This window comes from Ambystoma mexicanum, chromosome 9 (genome assembly GCF_040938575.1).
Source record: "Ambystoma mexicanum isolate Mex_15411 chromosome 9, UKY_AmexF1_1, whole genome shotgun sequence".
Classification (NCBI taxonomy): Eukaryota; Metazoa; Chordata; class Amphibia; order Caudata; family Ambystomatidae; genus Ambystoma; species Ambystoma mexicanum.
The window spans coordinates 588,679,882-588,700,359 of NC_090931.1; the positions used below are offsets into that span (position 1 = coordinate 588,679,882).

The 20,478-nt window shown below is 46.4% G+C and overlaps 1 protein-coding gene across 2 annotated transcripts in view; it reads right to left on the minus strand.

Annotated features, from left to right (window-relative positions):
• Positions 1-20,478, minus strand: part of LOC138488323 (transient receptor potential cation channel subfamily V member 1-like) — a 152,237-nt gene that overhangs the window by 64,866 nt on the left and 66,893 nt on the right. The gene's annotated exons all lie outside the window — the stretch shown is intronic.

The window sequence follows — 20,478 nt, forward strand, 5'->3', positions numbered from 1 at the left end:
GGGCAGTAGTGCGCACCTGGGATGTATGAGAGCTGCACAGTGCAAGGCAATGGGTTTCAGTAACAGACTCATTGGTGTTTCCACAGAAATACAAAAGCACGCCAAAGTGAACTAATGTCCTCATTGCCAGAAGGCACGTGATCATACACAGGTGAGCAGTGTTTAAACCAGACCACTAATGTACCATGTTTTATAAGTCTTTTGTTGAAAACTATGATTGCATAGGAAAACAGATTAGTTCACATTCCTGCAAGCAACAAACCACATGTAAAGTTGGAAGTCTATTTAGGATGGCTAACCCGGAACTCCCAGCATTTCCTAACTATGAAAGATGGGGATATGGTTGGCATGTGATAGATCCATAGCTGGCTATTTGCTAATTCGGCAATGGGTCATCCTTTCGGAGTCATTACATTGTGCACCTTCTCTCCACCACTCCCATTGCACTCAATAGAAACTGGGTGGAGCCAGAGGTCTCCATAGGGGAGTGCAGGAAGAGCTTAGGAGGGTACAGGCTCGCCACCAATCGGACAGGATCCTGGGGGTGTCGCTGTGCCAAATCGAAAGACAATAGTAAGTGTCCCCCCTGAAAGAAGAAGAAGAAGAAGAAGAAGAAGAAGAAGAGGAGGAGGAGGAAGAGGAGGAGGAGAAGAAGGAGGAGGATGAGGAGGAGAAGAAGGAGGAGGAAGAGGAGGAGAAGAAGGAGGAGGATGAGGAGGAGAAGAAGGAGGAGGATGAGGAGGAGAAGAAGGAGGAGGAAGAGGAGTAGAAGAAGGAGGAGGATGAGGAGGAGAAGAAGGAGGAGGATGAGGAGGAGAAGAAGGAGGAGGAAGAGGAGGAGAAGAAGGAGGAGGAGCAGGAGGAGGAGGAGAAGGAGGATTGGCAAAGCAATGTGTCAAATAGCAGCTGCCCTATACGAATCAGGCCCACTGTGTTCCATGTGTATTCCCAGGCAATGTGGCACAGCCTTTCAACATTTTCCACTCAAATGGGCCATCACACCTTGGCCGCCCCATGTGACTCATTTTGTAAGTGGCCGTTTAGTGTTTCAGCTCCCTGCTGCCTACCTTTCTCTATCTTTCAGTGCAGGGGCCAGCAAACCGGTTCCGTGATCATCTCCAGCTACTCCCTCCCTCCATCTTTTGCTTCATCCAGGATTCTTCCGCAGAATGAAGCTCTAGCGCGGGGCTGAGGGTATGCACATATTCCCTAACTAAGCATCAGTCTTCACAAACTGCAGGCTGCGCGACTCTGAACGTGTACTTGCCGGACAAAGACAGACCTCTTTAAAATGTGTTAACTTATCACAGATGTGTTTTAGCCAGCGCGCAGCCCTTTGGTGTGGGGTAGTGAATGTGCTTGGAGATTTAATGAAGTTAAGGCGCAGCTCGTGTTATGAAACCTCAAGATATAAAAACAGGGAAATGACGCAGGGGAGTGCGCATTGGGAAAACTCTTAGTTGCACCACATGGCTGCCTCAAGCAGGTTTTCCAGGATGTAGGCAAGAGGACCACCAAAGATCATTTTGAGATGGGCGCCCATGAGCCCCAAGAGGAGTCATTGCCCCTTGGTGTAATGCCTTTCCGCCAATTGATTGCCCTCAGGTTGGCCTTGGGAAATAGGTTGCGTGGAGTCAATATCCAGGGATAATGACCTCCCTTGGTCTAAAAGGCTTCATTTGTTCCTACGATGTTTGCCTTCCGTTCAGACAAAAGCAGGAGCAGATGCAAATTGGACCATGTCCCTGCAACGGAGCTTAACGCCAAACCAGATAGCCTATATGTGCACAGGACAGGCAATCCAAACACCCCAGAACCAAGGTTGTGTTCCTGGTCCAACGCACCAAATGCAGGATTCCACAGCAAGAAGTATTTGCACATCAACGAGGGTATCGACACATGCACACACACGGGGCAGCTTTCCCCACAGCATGGGCAGCCCCATCACAAGTGTAATTGGTCATTTATAACACGCTTAATACTGAAGAGGTTTCTAAGTGCAAACCCAGGCTTTGAACGTGTGTTGCTCTGCGTCATCTTGCTTCCAAGACGAGCGCGTTGCCACTGGGCTGTCCCACCCGCGTCGAACAGTATTGAAAGCTAACTTTAAAAACATGTCCCGTAAATGTATTTATTTATTTATTTACTTATTTGTATAGCGCTGGAGCTTTGTGAGTCACTATTAGAACTTCCCAATAGATGCCACTGTAAAATGGCTGCACTGGATGGCGCTTTATACCTTGCAACACGTATACATTCTTCCTTGCCTGGCAATGCAGGGCTAAATTGTGATATGGGCACATTCCTGGGCGGGCCCTCTATAGCCATGACCTGCTGTTGCGGGTCTGTACCACTCAACAATGGCCAAGCAGATGCCTTAAGCCGGCATCCCATAACCTGCTGATCTCGTAGCGCCCAGGATACAAACTTTATGGGGGTTGATCCAGTGCTTTAAATGGGAAAAATGTATTGGGGGAACCTCTTCTCCTTGGAGGGGTGTGACTGTGGGGAAGGAGTGGGCGGGCCGAGGAGTGTGGTCCCAGGCAGGTCACACAATTAAGTATCTCTTTATAGAACCCAATTCTGGCGATTTGCATAAAAACAAAGAGCATTATGGGAACATAAGTATGTCCAGAATTTTAAATGTGAAAAATGTCTTATTGTGATTCAGTAGGAAACCCTTTTGACAGGATAATGGAAGATGGAGTCTGCAATTTCAGTTCATCACATTACTCATCCTAAGAAACAGATATCTCTACATTGCAGGACATATATGCCAGTCTGGGCAGCTACCGCAAGCATGCTGTTTCTGCATTCATAGGCCCATGCTGAATGTACATGGAGGGTGAGATTTGTCGGCAAGCACCTCATTCAGGGGACAGGGCGGAGCGCCGCCCTGGCAAGAAATGTTCTGCCGGGGGATCATCCGAGGTTCACCGCATGCAGTGCAGATGTGGCTGATGAATCACCTGTGCCTCGCTGCTTACTCATTTTAGGCTTGTATTTGAAAGTTATTTTCTACCTCCACTCTTTTCCGCTCTCCAGAATGAACCTAATGCTTTTCAGAGGCGATGTAAATAACGATAGGTAAAAAAAGACGCATGGAAACTTCAATTTATTTTTTCGATTCCAATGCTGCCCTCTTGTGGAGGTTATAAGTATGGCTCGGTTGAAGGTCAGTATAAGCAATCCTGTTATCATCATTTTTGTTACTTCACCAACATTCCCAGACAGCTCTTTGAAAACAAGCACTGGCAATGCCAACAGTTTTGTTAGGCATAGGAAAGGTACTTGCCAGGTACTGCTGTAGTGGTTTTAACTGGACATTGATGGCAGCAGGTGCAAAATGGTGCGAGTCCCTGAGCATCTAAAAGCAGTGGCTGTCAAATGCGTAATACTTATACACAAACCAAAACTGTTGGCTTTGCCAATGCTTGTTTTTTACAGGACATCAGTGACAAACACGCATAGTGCTTATAAATCGCGTGACTGGAGGCAGACCTGGAAAGACATTTTTATGACATCAGTAGCACATGTAGAGCTCCGATTAAGTCATCAACTCTCAGAAGACTACTTTGAAAAAACACTGGCATGCCCTTCAAGCACAAAGTTTAATGGTAAGGTTTGATTAAAGTGAGCTCGAAGAGTTCCCATGGGGACGTGTTTTGGGCAGTGTGGGGTGGAATGTTGGTGGGAATGGCCATATGGATTAGCATGGCCACGGGCAGTCAATGGGTGGGGAAATAACCAAAGATCACCTACACACTGTATGTCCCTCCTCAAATGCCATTTCTCCCTAGCTGTACTCTAATGCAATGGTTTTGGCTTATAGGTGGCACAACACCACCTAATAGCCCAAACTAATAAATAGCGGCCCAAAGAAAATGTTTAGAGTGGTCAGAAGTATTTCGAACAACATAGCATCAAACCCATGCTCTTCCAAACTCAGCATGAAGTGGTCAGTAGGCCTTGTACTCTTTCAGAAAAAATAGAAAGTTAAGGAGAAACTGGTGGTGTGCCTGCATAATACAAGGCACCCCATTTCACCACTAAACGACTGCCCACTGTTCCACAGAGGGAATATCTGTGCGTCTCAACTAACATAATGATTTGTTATTTATGTAGCACTTTACATAGAACACATTTGCATACATGTATTATCCCAACCAAACGTGGTACTTGTTTATCAACCTTGAAAGGCAAAGTTGTGCTTGCCGGTATTCGAACCTGCGACCTGCAGATCACACATAGATTGGAGCAACAATTGCTCTACCCGTGGAGCTATCCCACCAGCCTGTTCCATAGCCACCCTAAAGGTTACTCATTTACCGAACAGGACTTGTGAGCCTTGGCCAGGGTCTGACTCAGGCTGGCGGGGACAAGACCAGTTGCCCTTTTTTCCTAGGGTTTTTCACTTCACACTGTGACAGGGTCTGTTGAGAAAGACCCTGCAGACTGAGACCCTTTCCCTTGTATGTTCTCCTTCATCCAGCTACTCTTGCAGATCTAACAAGTCCCTTAAGCTAGACATTGGAGCCCCTACAGATGCCCCATGCTCCCCTCTCTCAGGGGAGCCCGTCTGCAGTCTGTCTCAGGTTTATCATTGGCAAGCACTGCTCGCCATCTATCAAGGACGCTAAGCAGCCCCTCTGCTGCACAGGGCCACTAATGAGAAAGCTGCCCCTTCTAGGAGTGTGACTACCTTATTACAGCCCGCGCTATGTCTGGGTCAGTAGCGGCCATTCCCATGGCAACCGGTTCATTATCTAGCAAAACCTCTGCCTGGGCATTGACTTTCCACCTGGTAGGAAAGTGGGCATTTTATTATCTACCTGTAAGGTCACTGGGGCAGTAGGAGACCATTTTCGGGGCCAGCTAGCTAGCCCAGGGGGCACATGCAGACTGGTAAAGCCCAAGTCCTCGTGCCACTGGCAAAGACACCCCTCAGACAACCATGAGTGTTCTCAGGAAACTCATCTAAGATTTCTGGATGCTGTTCCTGGATTACCGGGATATCTCGGGAGGATAGCTCAGCGGCAATGTGCTCACCTTGGAAGCAAGACGACACGGAGCAACAAAGGTTCAATCCCGGGGTCCGCGCTTAGAAACCTCTAGGTATTAAGCGAGTCATAAATAACCTATCATATCATACCCCCCATATTAGCACTGTAGCAAGTTCCCGACTAGCTGTAAATGTTAACTATTCCCTGCTACCATAAGAAGTATGCAGGCTATAAATAATACCTTGGAAGGACTGCCCCCTGCTCTGGCAAAACCCTGCAACGTATGCCAGTAAGCCTGACAGATATGTGGTGCCATACTGCTTCTGGGAGCTAGGTTTCTGCTCATCAAATAGCCAAAGTAAAGTGAAAACACATACAAGACTAGGGCTGTCTGGGTAGGGACTCCTAGGGGATCCTCTTCAGGCTGGAAGGGTCAGGGTAGCTTAATGTGCATCACAGGCTCTGGCCTAACAAACCATTCAAAGCCACAATAGCCATCGATCCTACCACCCACAAGTGTCTGCCCCAACGAAGGTTCGCAAATCTCACTCGCTGGTGAGGTGCTGTACCCTACCATTGTGGCAGCGTGGGGAGGATGCTAGCGGGCAGCTGGCTGCCTGTGGTTCTCCTCTTGCTCTTGGGGAGGCCCCGGTCTCATTCTCTTCACTTGGACATCAGCAAGATTGCAGGCTCAGTTAAAAGCTGGGGCTCCAATACCTTGGTACCAGTAAGCTACTGAAGGGCATCTGTGCGTTAAGGGTTCCAAATGGGTATTACCCAAATTGATCGTGCACAATTAACCTTTTGTTCTAATTGACCGAATTTTAATGGTCCTAATTGACCTGTTACACAATTGACCTTTTAGTTATTTTATATATACATTGGGTTGGTGTTGGATTATAAATAATATAAGGGGGTTGGGTGGGGGTTGCGTGGGGTTTTGGATTGGGTGGAGGCGTTGCGGGCCCCCCACCCGCATATATTTCCTAAATGACCTTTTAAATTCGGTTAATTCTCCCGCGAGCAAATTCTCCCACGATCAATTCTCAAAAGGTCAATTCTTATACGTCCTCAAAATGTGCTTTAACATAACATGATGGAGTTAAACATCCCATCAAACGTCTCCACTTTGGTTCCAAAATGTACTGGGTTCTCAGGGCACTAGTCACCTGGTTCCCAACTCACACTTTCCGTGTTCTGTGATTCTCTCAAACGTATTTCCTATTGTGTCAGAATTCTTCAGAAATTCTGTACAAGAGCTTCTCTCATGCAACTATACTTTTCTTTTTTATTGACTCGCATTTAGTGCCAGAATAGCGTCACTCCTACACTGGGGCAAGTGGCTGGCTAAGGAGGTTGATGTGATCTCCTCACTCACTCCATACACAGCAAATGAAAACAGGATAACCAAAAAAAGGATGTCTGAAGACTGCGCCTACATTCCCAGCAAATCGTTCAGTCGATGGTAACGGGGAGACTTGCCTGCTCCATTCCCTGTTCTGGGGCATGTGCTTGCGTGGTATGCCTGGGCTGCCTCCAGCTCCCATTGCATCAGCTCCATCGGATGGGTTTATCCTTCCTCTTCCTCAGCAGGAGAAGATTGTTTTTAAGAGGACTTCAGATGAGAGGAGGCAAATACTCCTTTTAAATCACATGGCTGAAGACACACTTGGTTAAGACATTGTTCTTACACCAGCGGTGCATTTACAACTCGAACTACGGCATGATCCCACAGAGGATTGTTCTGTGGGATGACACGGTCATCCTTAGCACCCTTATTCCCAGACTGTCTACAGTGACTCGGGTGTCGGAGGACTCCCTGAAATTGTTTACCTCCTTCTTAACAGATGGATCCCAACAAGTTAAGGTGGGTCCACACTTGTCTGACCAGCAAGGTGTGGCGCGGCCCGCGGTTCTTCTGTGTCCCCACTGTTATTTAATATTTATATGCATCCATTGCTGAACATTTTATCTCAATTTATTCTGCAATATCATTCCTATGCCAACGACACTCAAATCTACGTCTGGCTAAAACGCCTAATGGAAGGAATTGACCGGGTGTTATCTTGTGCAGACAAGATTAAAAATTAGATGCTGGAAAACAAACTTGAGTTAAATCCTTCGAAAACAGAAGTTACTGTATTTGGCTGAAAGAAGGAACTTGCTAACATTATGGAATCTGTCTCATGTCCAGCACTCTTTGAAGTGCACACAAAGTTCGCACTCAAGGTAAAGAACCTCGGCTGCACTTGGCAATCATATCTGAATTGTACACTGCAGGTCAGTCAAACTGTTAAATGGTTCTGCTCTCAACTTAAATTGTTCAAGCATCTATTATCTCTTATTGCAGACGGTGACCATCAAGAGAAAGTTGGAGCACTAACTAACTCGAAGTCAGATTATTGTAATGCCCTACAGATGAGCATCCATAAAAACCAATTCCAGAGACTTCAAGTTGCCCAGAATTCAGCTGTTAGACTCATTTTCTCTTAAGCCCGGAAATCGTCTGTTTCCCAGTTTCGTAGAAGCCTCCACTGGCTCCCAGTGCTGCAGAGGGTCCTGTTTAAAACCCTCTGCCTGCTTTTCTAATTAAACAATGGCCTGGCTCCCACCAATCTTTCTTCGAAGATCGCAGTCTATCCCCCAAATCGGTCACTTTGATCTGTGGGAGAGTGTCATTTGGTGGTCCCATCATCTAGGTCCGTCTCTTGGGGAGATAGAAGTTTCTCCTCTCTAGGCCCATGGACCTGGATTATGTTGCCAACAAACCTACGAACATTCAATTCTCTGAGTATCTCTGGGAAAAGGCTTAAAATATCCTTTGAATATAACCTCTGATGTATCTTAGCTCCCTTTCAACTACTTGTATCATCTTCACTTAGATGCGGACTCTGCATGTTTCCACGTGATATGCACTATACAAATTCAAAAATCAAATCCTTGAAGGCCCTGACAGTGTTATTTCAAAGCAAAGTTTGTTGTTACTGCTTGATAGAGCTGACGCAAAGAAATCCCAGGGAGATGTGCTTTGGGCAGGGGAGCAGGTAGTTAGTGGGAATGGCCACAGCGGGCAGCATGGCTAGGGGTGGTAAATAACCCAACAACACCCACAGGCAGTGTCTCCCTGCACAAACCTTATCTCTGCCCTACCTTCACTTCCCATAATACTGATTAACCCCTTAACTGCCAGGCTATCATGCAAGTCTATGCAAAAAGGACGAGCATACTCGTTCGTGGCACTTAAGGGCAATTTTCTAAAATGGCATGTCACAAGATGGGTGTGTTAAAAATCCCCAGTCTAAATTTGAGTACCAACAGCAGGGTGGTCCAAAGGTGAGGATGGCACCTTGGGATAGTAGAGGGTGGGCCCGTAGGAGCTACCTAGATGATCTACGCACCACCGTTACTCGATCCCCACACTAAGGGAGGGGGCCGTCACAGGGGGACTTACACCCATTAACATCTCTCCCCAACGTGATGGGAAGAGGAGACCCCAAACCCCTTTAAGAGACTGTGGGCCTCATTACGACCCTGGCGGAAATCGCGGTGCTAAATGCACCGCGGAGCACAGCGGAAAGCTGCCGATAGCGCCATGGGGGTTGGCGGATTTTCCGCCCCATGCCGACCTTGGCGGGCGGTAAATCCCCATTCCCCATTTTACCCTTCCCCATTCCCATTTTTGCCCCATAGGGTATAATGGGAGTGGGGAAGGCGTTAATTGCGCCACCGTAAAATACGGTGGCGTAATTAACATCAAGGTCCCGTAGCGCCATGGATTTCTCCGCCCGGAAAAACCAGGCGGAAAACGTTCCTTGGCGCTACGGGAACTCGTAGTAGGGCGGACGGGTCCGCCGCGAATAACGCTGGCGTAAACCCACTCCGCCAGGGTCGTAATGAGGCCCTGTGTCTCATAAGGCTTTACCAGCTCCATAGCTAGACCCAAACATCTGGTGCAGGAAATTGAAAAATATGGATGATCGAAGACATACATTCTTCCACCAGGAATCATTTGTTTAATTAATTATTTATTTACGTTTGAATAGCGCCCCTAACCCTGGGGCATCTGGACGCATCATTGCTTTAGGAATACTTGTTTGTCATCACACAGGTAGAAGGTCACACTGGGAAACCAGAGAATTGACTCACACAGACTCTGCATAGAAGAAAACAAATGAGCAACACTTTTGCTGCCCCACTAGTGTTGCAGGGATTTAAACACTGGGAATTTCCTGCGACAAACACATTGTTAATTTAACCAACAGCTTCCCCTTTCGACCAGACACTTTTCCAACTCCCAATTCACATGGTGCGGGAACAGAGGGGCCCAGACAAAGGCAAGCAGCAGCAGCAGTATTTCAATGGAGGAGGGGGGGGGGGGCACACATGTCAATGGCCTTTCTAAAATCCAAGATGGCGGCAGGCCTTCGTGTAACCTTTGCTCAGCCTTTTTCCGAATAACTTGACGAAAAACACATCGCCCAATCAGAGAGCAGCCATGCCCTCAGTACATAGGTATTCCCCATAATCCTAAGCCTCTCCCAAGAGAACAACTTTGTAACATTTCTGAAATATGGAGGAGCAACAAAATACAGTTTTCCCATGGCACTGATGCTGCAGGAAACTTTCCTTATAATGATTTGGCCTTGTCCAGCCTATAGATCTGCCATTGATAGAACGTCACACTGAAACACCAGTGAATTGACTCATGTTGACCGTGCAGATGAGAAGACAACAATTGGACAACCTTGATAGCATGTAGCACTCCCTGTGGCGAAGCCAACACTAATGTGACCAATAGCTGCCCCGGATTACTGGAGAGTTTCCCAGCGGTGTTCCTCTCCAATTGGCCTCAGCCTCATTTTTTATTTGCACGGAGAGCTAGGAGGTCTGGTGTGAACCCCGAGTTGATGTGTGTGGTAGGTTTGGATTTGCGAAGTGCTGGTGGTGCTATAGAGTCGACTGCACGCGTCATCGCGTTGGAGTACAAGTAGGCTAGAGTGACTGGGTCTGTGAGAGGCAGAAATGGGGGTTGGCAGAGCGCTAAGCAGAGGCAGGATTTTGTCTTTGGTCAGATTTCTTGAAGTGCGTGCATTAGTAGGTGGCATCACAAGGGCCGTACGTGTGGGTGGACTGTTGAGTGGTATTTAATGTGCTGGTCGGTCCAAGGGCAGGGGATATTAGAGAGGACGGTAATCTGTAAATTGAGGTTGGCAAGCCAGGGTGTGACCTGTGGAGTGGGTGTGCGCTGGCGCCGTTATACGTTGTTTGAAGCCAAGAGCAATGAGGGGGTTGTCTTCTGAGGTGGCTTTATGATTATAACTCTGCTTTTATAACACACTTAATACCGGGGACCAGTTTCTAAGCGGGAGCCAGGAATCAAACCTGTGTTGCTATGCGTCGGCTTGCTTCCAAGACAAATGCGTTGCCGCTGAGCTATCCTTCCTGAGCTTTCTTTTGGGTCAGTATAGTCGTTAAGTCCTAAGTTGAGGTCTCCTAGAAGGATAATGAAAATAGTTTACCTTTGCGGCTGGCTTGGAAATTAAATATATACAAGAATGCGAGTTGCAGGGGCTTTGGTTCATTTTGTCACTCCACACTGTAGTTTACAAGCTGTGAGTCGCAGCTGCACAGCTTTTAGGGTAGAGGGCTCCTGCTCGCCTGCTCTCACACACTTTTGATTTTACGACAGCTAGAGCCGGGCTTTAGCAGTTAAGGAGTTGGACAGACTGGCCCATGCCAATTTCTCGCTCACCTCTTACTGCATGTGAGTCTCAGGAGGATAGCTCAGGGGCAAACGTGCTCGCCTTGGAAGCAATACAACGTGGAACAACACAGGTTCGATCCCCGGGTCCGCGCTTAGAAACCTCTGGGTATTAAGAGCGTTATAAATAACCAACCATATCATATCATATCATATCATGTGAGGTACCGCAGCATCCTACTTGAGAGGAACTATCTTCAGGGTGGCCTTGTAAGGCCTCTGGAACAAATGGGGCTCCTCCTTCGACCTTTCACAGGCACGCAGGAGCCCAAGCATTTGAATACACTGGCCCGAGAGGGCCTGGGATCAGAAGATGCAAAGTTCATACCTTCATCTGTCCCTGGATCCGCTAAGAGCTGGATCAGATTTGGCCACCTCTATGCCTGCCCTCTCGTTCAACGTGCAGCAGGAAGCGGCGGGTCCATCAGCGACTTGGACATATTTCCCATCCCATTCCCAGCTGCCACTCTTCTCTTCTGATTTTGGGTGCGTGACAACTTTGTGCCACATCTGCACGCCTCCAATTACACACATGACCTGCATGTCAATTAAACTCAACTTTGACCTACTGGAAGACATCGGTGTGGGACATTATAATCAATGTGTGGTCTATTGAAACTCACTGTGAGGTATTGGAACTTATCTCCCAAGTCCGGGAGGATCGCTCTGGGGCAACGCATTTGTTTTGGAAGCAAGACAACGTATAGCAAGACAGGTTCGAATCCCGGGCTCATGATTAAAAACCTTTCCTGGTATTAAGCGTGTTATAAAAGAATAATTATATAATCATTTATAATATATGGACCACTAAATCCATCTATGTGCCACCAAAAGTCACCTGTTGACCATTGAGATAGTAAAACTGATTGATGGGCTCTTGGTTCTCATCGTTGGGCCCCTCAACCTGATATTTGACCTCAACTGTATGCCATGAGAAGCCATATGTGTATCCTTGGAACTCATATGTACCCTGTGCATGGGCACAACACACAATTTCTTTGGACGTGGTACCAGTTCTATGTGACCACTAGGCTAGTGAATGGTGCAATATTAACCTTCATACCATATCAGAGCGTATGGGGACTTTTGCAACTTGAATTTCAGCAATTGGCCCTCATGTCTGAGCAAGTATTCGGGTGCATGCAGAAATCATCTTTGTGTCACTGGAATACATCAGTGAGCCACAGGATCAGATCATTGGGTCTCGGAACACCTGTGTGGGCTCATCTACAGGCCATTGAACCCAATTATTGGACCACTTGTTTGCTTGCTAAATAGGGTACAGAATTCTGGGTAAGTTCCCAGTTTGAACTGTGGGCATTCAAAATGAGCCAATTGGTGATGCTGGGGACACCCTGTTTTGCCCTTTCACATACATGTATGCTTGGCAAAGACTTCAGGCATCCAATGGCCGAAGCATCATCCACAGAGAACCAACACATTATATACGCATTTGCCATTGTGGGAGAGGTATCACAACATTTGAACTAGTACAATGCCCTGATTACTCCTAGAATCAAGGTGGAAGGGCGTGTGTGTCACTTATTTCAGTCTCATTAAATCTCAGCAAAGTAGAGCTCGGTTCAAATCATGAGGGTGGCGAGGCGGGCACCAAGAACAAGTCCCGCCAAGACACTCTGAAGCATAGGGTGACACAAATTATGCAAAACAAGAAAGGAACTCTGGGGAATTTCCCGTTTTAAGAGGAGGGCATTCCAAGTGAAATCCACCTACGGGGCTATTCGTATGCGAGCAGATAAAAATGGCTATTACTGGTGTGAGTGAGTCACTTGAAATACCACCTAAAATGGGAATTTACCCAGAGGACCTTTCCCTATTTTGCATAACCTATGTGTCACCCAAACCTTTCGAGCATTTTGGCAATCATCTTTGCAACACTGAAACTTAAGTTTGTCTGCGGACCATTAAACCTTAAACTCCTATGGGACTCATCAAACTTAACTCAGCAGCACTGGAACTCCTCTGTGGGTCACTGGAATGTTTGCAATCAGAGCTCATGTATGCAGTTGTAAATAACGTGTATCTCATGGATAGATTGTGTCATTTAAGTCATATGTAATCCACTGCACCTATGTTGCGTTATGCTACAGGGATGGATTGATATCGTGCCCCACTGCCATTTGTATGGTCTCCAGGTGCTCCAACAGTGCAGAAAGAGAGGGGAGGTGAGCTAAGCAATTGGGGAGAGAGGGACAATATGGGTTATTGGAACTCATGACCAAACTCCTGCTGCCCATCTGCAGGCCATTGGCACCCCTTAGGTGATTGACTTGTAACTCACTCTGCCCCCACTCCTACTGGCCTTTCAGAGATATTGTAAGCATTGCCACGTAGGGTAACCAGATTTCGAAAATAAAAAACGGGACAGGTCACTGACATAAAAGTAGGACTACAGCTTCAGCGGTGAAACTATAGTCTTACATCTATGTGGGTGGCCTGTTCCGTGTCAGGTTGCAGTGCCCGGGGTACCGAAGCTATTTTAAGTTTATAAAACCCATCTGGGATTTGGGGATCGGGTGGATACCATCCTGGTTTTTGGCAAACTGGTGGAAAAATTATGATATCCGGCAAAAAACCGGGATGGTATCCATCCGATCCCCAAATCCCATGATGGGGTTTTTAAACTTTAAAATCTCGGGACCCCAGGGTGGAGGTGCAAATACCCAGACAGTCCTGGCAAAACAAACCCTGATTCATGGAACTGTGCAGATTGTATTTTTTCAGTGCAAAATGACTTTGCATTGACTTTGCACTGCAAGAAGACATTTTGCACAGTTCAAAGAATCAGGGTTTGTGTCAGCAGTGCAAAGTCGCTTTTCAGCAGTGCAAAGTCACTTTCCAGCAGTGCAAAGCCACTTTGAACCGTGCAAAAATTCCATCATTCCGGCCCTCTGTGTTTTGCTTTTTGCATTTTTTTCATTATTATTCAAAATGTTTAACTTCTGGATGTGTTTTTTTCTTACATTTTTGATTGATATTTTCAGATGTATTTATAAGTAATCTAATATGCTTTCAAAAATGTAGATCACTTTACATATTTTCATTTTTATACTGATTCGAAATGAATTATTCCCCTTGAAAGCAGTGGAGGAACATTTCTGTGTGTTGCTTTCAGTGACGTCACCTGACCTCTCTTTAGGCCAGCCCACCTCTGTGCACATGCAGAGATGGATGAGACCAATGCAAGGGGACTCATCCACCTGCCATGGAGGGCCTCCCCCGCGCCCAACAACCTGGTAAGCGTTCCTGTGAGGCAGTGCCTCTCCAAGGCGCCCACACACCCCTTCCACCAGCCTCACGACCATTCCTTCTTGCACCACGCCACCCACTCAGCAAACGGGAACCTTGTTGTTCCAGACTGTGACATTCCCACATAATTCCTGCGGCAACAATTCAACAAGATTAACTTGCACAGCCGAGTGACGTGGAGGCGTTAAAAGGCCAACCTCGCCTTGCACCAGCTGCACAACACAGATATCTCACCACCGGAATGGTCTGTGCGTGCCTACGCAAAGTCAGTGCACAGGTGAACCTAACAAAATAGAACAGCGGGGGTGAGCGGGGTACATTGGCCAAGGTCGCAATTAGCGTTTGTAACATCTTCTAGATAAGCAATGATGCTGCATTCGAAGGGCCATTACCAAGGACTAACGCCCCTCATTCCAAGTTACTAGGCCCGAGTGAAGTGAGGACCTTTAATGAGAGCCAAGGGACACTACTACCTAATAATGGCCCAAGAAAGGGGAATTTATTGCAATTGACACTTTTCGTGCAATGAGGTTAGAATGCTACTTTTGAAAGAAGAAAAAGTAAAGGCGAAATGTTGGATTATTATTCAGAAACTAGTAAGGGAAAGAAAAGGTACTGAACCTTCCGGGCTTGGAGGAATGGTAAAAAAGTGGTGGTAATTCTGCCAAATCATGAAATTCGGCATTGAGTGGAGGATTTACCTCCCAAAAATCCTAACGCCAAAATCGACAGAATTACCACGCTGCAGTTAACTCTCATGGTAATTCCGTCAAAAACCCAGTGTAGTCCTATGCATTCCAAAAATGGGGACTAGCACCGCTTTAGCAGCACTTGTAATCCCACAGTAAATCCACGGGATCAAGTGGCGGTAACAGTAACTGATTTGGGTGGTACATTGACGGAATTACCACTGAATTACCACCAAACTCGGAATGTGGTCCACTTTTTTTTCTTCCAATTTTACTATGTAACTGTAACTGTAAACATGGGGTACCTCTGTAAAGACATATGGCCAAGAATAAATATGTAGCACTCGATACTAACATTTAGCTTCTAATCTCGGGGATGTGGGAACTAAGGAGCATGCAGATGAAGAAATGTGCTCAGAGGCACACAATGCTGCCAAGTGCAGAGGCTGGGATCAGAACCCAGATATCCTTGCTCCGGTGTCAGCCCGCTAGCAACCATATCTTAGCAGAGGTATTCCATTATCTATATTATTACCATAAATATGCAACTATGCTAATCTATTCACTAAATAAAAAAGCTATACAATTATCCAACATATCTACCTATGTAACTACTGATGTCACCACATTTGTATTTAGTATTTATTTGAAGAACTATGATGCCAATTTTGATCAGAAATTACTTAAAATAACACATTTACAGATGGCAGGAGCATTCACAGTACGTGTGCCTGTACAAAAGCACAAAGATGAGAACAAGTAGTGAACCAGTTTATGATGGTGTCAACAATTAGGGCATACACCAGGCACAAAGCCACACAAAGTGCATGTAAGAACACAGGTGACTTACAAAGGTAACATTGATCTAAGGGGGCAAGTGATTCAAACTAAAGAGGAGTGCTTATTATGAAACATACAAACTTACATTATTAAGTATAACTGGAGGCAGTGGTGGTGTCAGGTATGTAGGATGGGGAGAGGGCATGGGGAGCACCCGCTTTAGCAAGTAAGTGAAGTTTAAGTCGAGCTTTGAAGAGATCCACACTTGGGCTGACTTTGATTCTTATGTGCAGTGGAGCAGGGCGAGTAAGAAGAAAGAGAGGAAACGAGAGAAGGCACAGGGAAGATATGGCATGGTGAGGTTGAGTGCACAGGAGGATCGGAGGGAACAGGATGGTGAGCAAACTGAGATACAATCAGACAGGTAATTAGGAGCAAGACCATTGATAGCTCTGTAGAATAGGAGAAGGAACTTGAAAAGAGAGCGGTTGTGCATGGAGAACCAACCGGCATGTTGTTGGTAGGTAGAACTAGGGGAGGATCTGAGTAGCTTGTAGAGAGTACAGGTAGGAATGGTGAGGACTTTGTGGAGGAAAGAGTAGATAGGAAGGCCAAGGAGTAGGCTTGAGCAGTAGTCATTTGCTGAGCACAAGAATGTAGATTAGAGTTTTTGTAGTGTGGTTATTAAGAAGAGACACATTTTCTGAATGTCTTGAAGGTTCATACGAGCAGCAGATGTAGTGGTAGTGATGTATTGCTGCAGTTGTAGGTCACTATCAAAGACGGCCCCAAGATTGTAAGCCTTGGGTGAGGGAGCAAGAAGGTCAGGCAGGAAGGAGACAGGAGAGGGAAGGGATGGCAACGGCAACTGGGAGAAAGGTGACTTCTGTTTTTGAAGAGTTCAGCATGAGGCAGCCCAGAGCCATCAAGTGAGGAATTGCAGCGACACTTTTTGCAATCTGTTCCGAGATCGCTGGTCTGATGAACGGAAAGGAGATATTTGAGTGTCACCAGCAAACAGTGATAGTGAAAGCCAAAGGATGAGGTACATCTTCCTGGAGCAGGGGTATAAAGCGTGAAGAACAGAGGTCCAAGGATTGATCCCTGGGGACACCGACAGGAAGAGGTGAGGAGGGAGAGGGTTGTGAGTTCCAAGAGATTTCAAAGGGTCGTCCTTCCACGTAGGAGGCAATCCAGTTAAGAGCAGATTTTCGAAACCCAAGGTCCTAGAGAGTGAGGAGTTGTCAACTGTGTCAAAATCAGCAGAAAGGGCCAGAAGGATGAGTATACAAGAGAGTTTAGAGTGGGGAGCATTAGAGACATGCACGAGTGCAGTCTCGGTGGAGTGTTTACTACAGAAGTCAGACTGAAGTGGATCTCCAAAGCCATTATCCTCAAGGTACTTAATGATCTGGTCAAAAACCACCCACTCAAAGACTTTTGAATAATGGGGAAGGAGAGAAAAGGGGCTATCAGTTTTGTGGGACATTTGGGTCAGCTGTGGGTTTCTTCAATAGGGATAAAACAGTTATGATATAATACGTTATTTATAACGCACCTAATACCCAGAGGTTTCTAAGCGCGGACCCGAGGATCGAACCTGTGTTGCTCCGTATCATTTTGCTTCCAAGGAGAGCACATTGCCCCTGAGCTATCCTCCCAAGTTGTAGATTTGAACGAGGCAAAGAAGAGCCCAGCATAGAGAGGTACTTTAAAGAGCTCAGAGAGATAAGGGCAAGTGGTTGAGACTGTGTCTTTCACCATTTGGGGAGCAAAGGGTTGATAAGAGCGCAGGACGGGTTGGCACTGCGAAGGATGGATGCAAATTCAATAGGAGAGATAGGGCAGAAGTAGTCGAACGTAGAAGAGGTGGGGGTACAGGTGATGGACAGAAGAGGGTTGAGGGGGAGAGAAAATAGGGCTGTGAGAGTGTCATGAACTGTAGGGATTTTAGAGGCAAAGTAGTGTGAGAAGTCAATAGCAGAAAGGGAGGAGGCGATGGATATTAGCTTGGGAGGTGTGAGCAAAGGTAGGAGGGTAGATGAAAGTTTGCAGAGGTGATTACAAAGGGAGGAGATAGGGTTTGTGAAGTGGGATGATTAGTCCAATGCAGAGGTTAGGGGGGCAGCAAGGGAATTGTTGTAGGCTGGGAGCAGGGAAGATGCCTGTGATTTGCGTCAGCGTCATAGGTCATGGCACATGTTTATTTTGAGGGTCTGAATTTCAGAAGTGATCCAAGGTTGAGGACGGCGACGGGAAGGTGTGAATCTTCAAGCAGGTTAGTGTTGGTCAAATGGAGTCATAAGTGTTCAGAGAAAGCATGGTCAATTGAAGAGGCATGAATAGGGGAAAGAGACAGGAGAGAGGTCCTAATATCATGAAGTTAAGGGACAAGAGTTTCCTGTTTGAAGTGAACAATGGAGTGATGAAAGGGAGAGGGGGTCAATGGCAAGATCAGAGGAAGAGAGTGAATTAGAGAGGAAGACAAGGCCAAGAGAGTTCCGGCCAGAGTGGGTTGGCTTTTCTTAGAGGGAGTAAATGGAGTGGTCAGATAGCAGGGATTTAAGTTCAAGGCAGATGGCTATTGAGGGCTTGTAAAGGTTAAAGTCCTCCAGCATGACAATGGGGATGTCGGCAGGAACTGACTCAAGGAGACGGGTCAGGAAAGAAGAAGATGAAAGGACCAGGAAGTCAGTAGAGAGCTATAACAGTGAGAGGAGTAGAGGGAGGAGTTGAATAGTGGCACATTCAAAGGATGAACAGTTGATATCAGGAGGGTAGAGGGTCAGTGTTGAGGGCCTTATTGAAAAGGAACCGCACACTGCTGCCTTTCCCTACAGGTCTGGGGAGTGGGAGAAGGTAGCAGAGTCAGTCTGGAGAGCTGCTAATGTAGCAGAGTCATGAGGGGGGTACGGCTTTCTATGATAGAAAGAAGTGAACGTTTCGGATGATAAAGAATTGAAGTGGTCTGTGATGTAGGAAGACGTGTTGCAGATGGATTGTGCATTCCAGATGTCGAGTAAAAGAATGCTAGGCGGTGGGGGAGAGGAGCAGGTGTTGTGCGGTCGGCGAGAGGGTTAGATGAGGTTGAAGATCTTGGGAGCGTCTTATTAGAGGGGTCCAGGTGCAGGATGGAAGAAGGAAGATAGGGGGGCTGGAGACTGACGCAGAAGTTACACCATTTCAAAGCTGAAGGCTATGAGAGAAGGAGAAGAGTGCGTATAAGGAGTGATGGAGCGAAGTCAAGATGCATGATGTAGGTTAATAGAAATAGCCAAGTGAAGACAATGAAGAAAGGGTGCAACCCAAGAAAGAGAGAGGGTCAGTGAATGAGCAGAACGGGAAAGGTTGGATGGTTGACCGAGAAGAAGCAGGTATAAATTCTGAGTTGAGCTACAATGGCGCTATCGGTAACCAAAATACAGTTAACATATCCAAAACAGCAATGTTGCTTAGTCCTGTGAAGTAACAGAAGCTCCGGGGTGAATGTCAATGGGTGGAAGGAACCCTATGTGTGGAAGCGGAAGTCAAGTAAATAGTGAACTTGGTAAAGTCCGGACTTGAACAGGGGCTCTGGCACTAGGCCCTTTTCTAGTCCTAACAGACTCAAACAGGGAGCTGCCCTTTTCTGCTTTTGATCCTTGGCTGAAGACACCCAGGCTGGATGCCCAGGGGAAACTAAATAAGGGAGGCAGTGTGTCACATGTCCCTCTGGGTGCCAGTCACAGTATTTCATGTGACTTTCACACTTGCAGCCAGAGTCCTGGGTGTTGTAGGCCCAGGGAGCCTCGTTTTGTAAACAACACCCTCACATGATGCACAGTGTCCTCTGGCAAAGCAAGATGTGGCCAAGGAAAAATAAAGTATTGAAAAATTAATGTCCAGTCAGTAGAATGTCCCTCAGGGAGCCAGTCAGAGCGTTCCAGATAGCTTCCACACTTGCAGGCTGGGGCTTAGGTCTTGTAGGCTCCGGGAGCTTCATTTTGTAGGCAGGACCCTCAGATAGTGCATAGGGTCCTCTAGTGAACCCGCCTGTATCACCAGCAGGTTACCGGCAGACTCGGGATGAGGCTCACAGTGTTCCAGGTGGCTCCCCCAATAGCAGTCAGAGTCCTGGGTGTAGGCCCAGGGAGCTTTGTTTTGTAGGCAGGACCCTCAGATCGTGCACAGGGTCCCCTCACTCTCTTCCCTTACAGAAGCCATGGGCCTGGTGCTGCTGCTGAAGGTTTTATACTGAAATGATGCAACTGTACTATCAATGTAACTAAGCCACGAGCATATGCAACTATGCTATCTTACTACAAAAATAGGTAACCAGAGTACAGAGCTAAATACCCTTAGTATGTATGTTATACAGTGTACAAAATGGGTCTGATATAAAAAGTGTTTTTCAATAGGATTTTCCCATTGAAAAACACTTAAGTAAATCAAGCCCGATGTGTATGTAACTACACTAAATATGTAACAATACTATATAACTATTTTACTTATGTGACATACACATTCTGAAGGCTACGGAGAGGGTGAGCAAAAACGTAACTCGAGACAGCATTCTGTATATAGCAGTCGATGTCTAACAATCAGTTATTTGTAGTGTAGGGTCTTCAATGAGGTACAAGGTGAAGCATCATATAACCGTGTCGTCGAACCCCCATGCAGGTACCATGCAAGAATGTGGAAGAGAGCCATGTGGTTCATCCACATTTCTCATGCAACTATGCCGTGAACCAACACGGAGTATTCACCTATAATATCTAGGTTTGTGATGCAACTACACAAACTGTACTGAATGTGAAATGTAACAAATCTTCTTAAATGTATCATGTAGTACACTGATTATGGAACTGTTCACTCTACCTATAGTATGCAAGAATGTGTACTATACTAACTATCCATGTGCACAAAACTATTACTTTATCATTTATATACTTATATCATTTAACTATAAAATGTACATAATTATAACAACAATGTT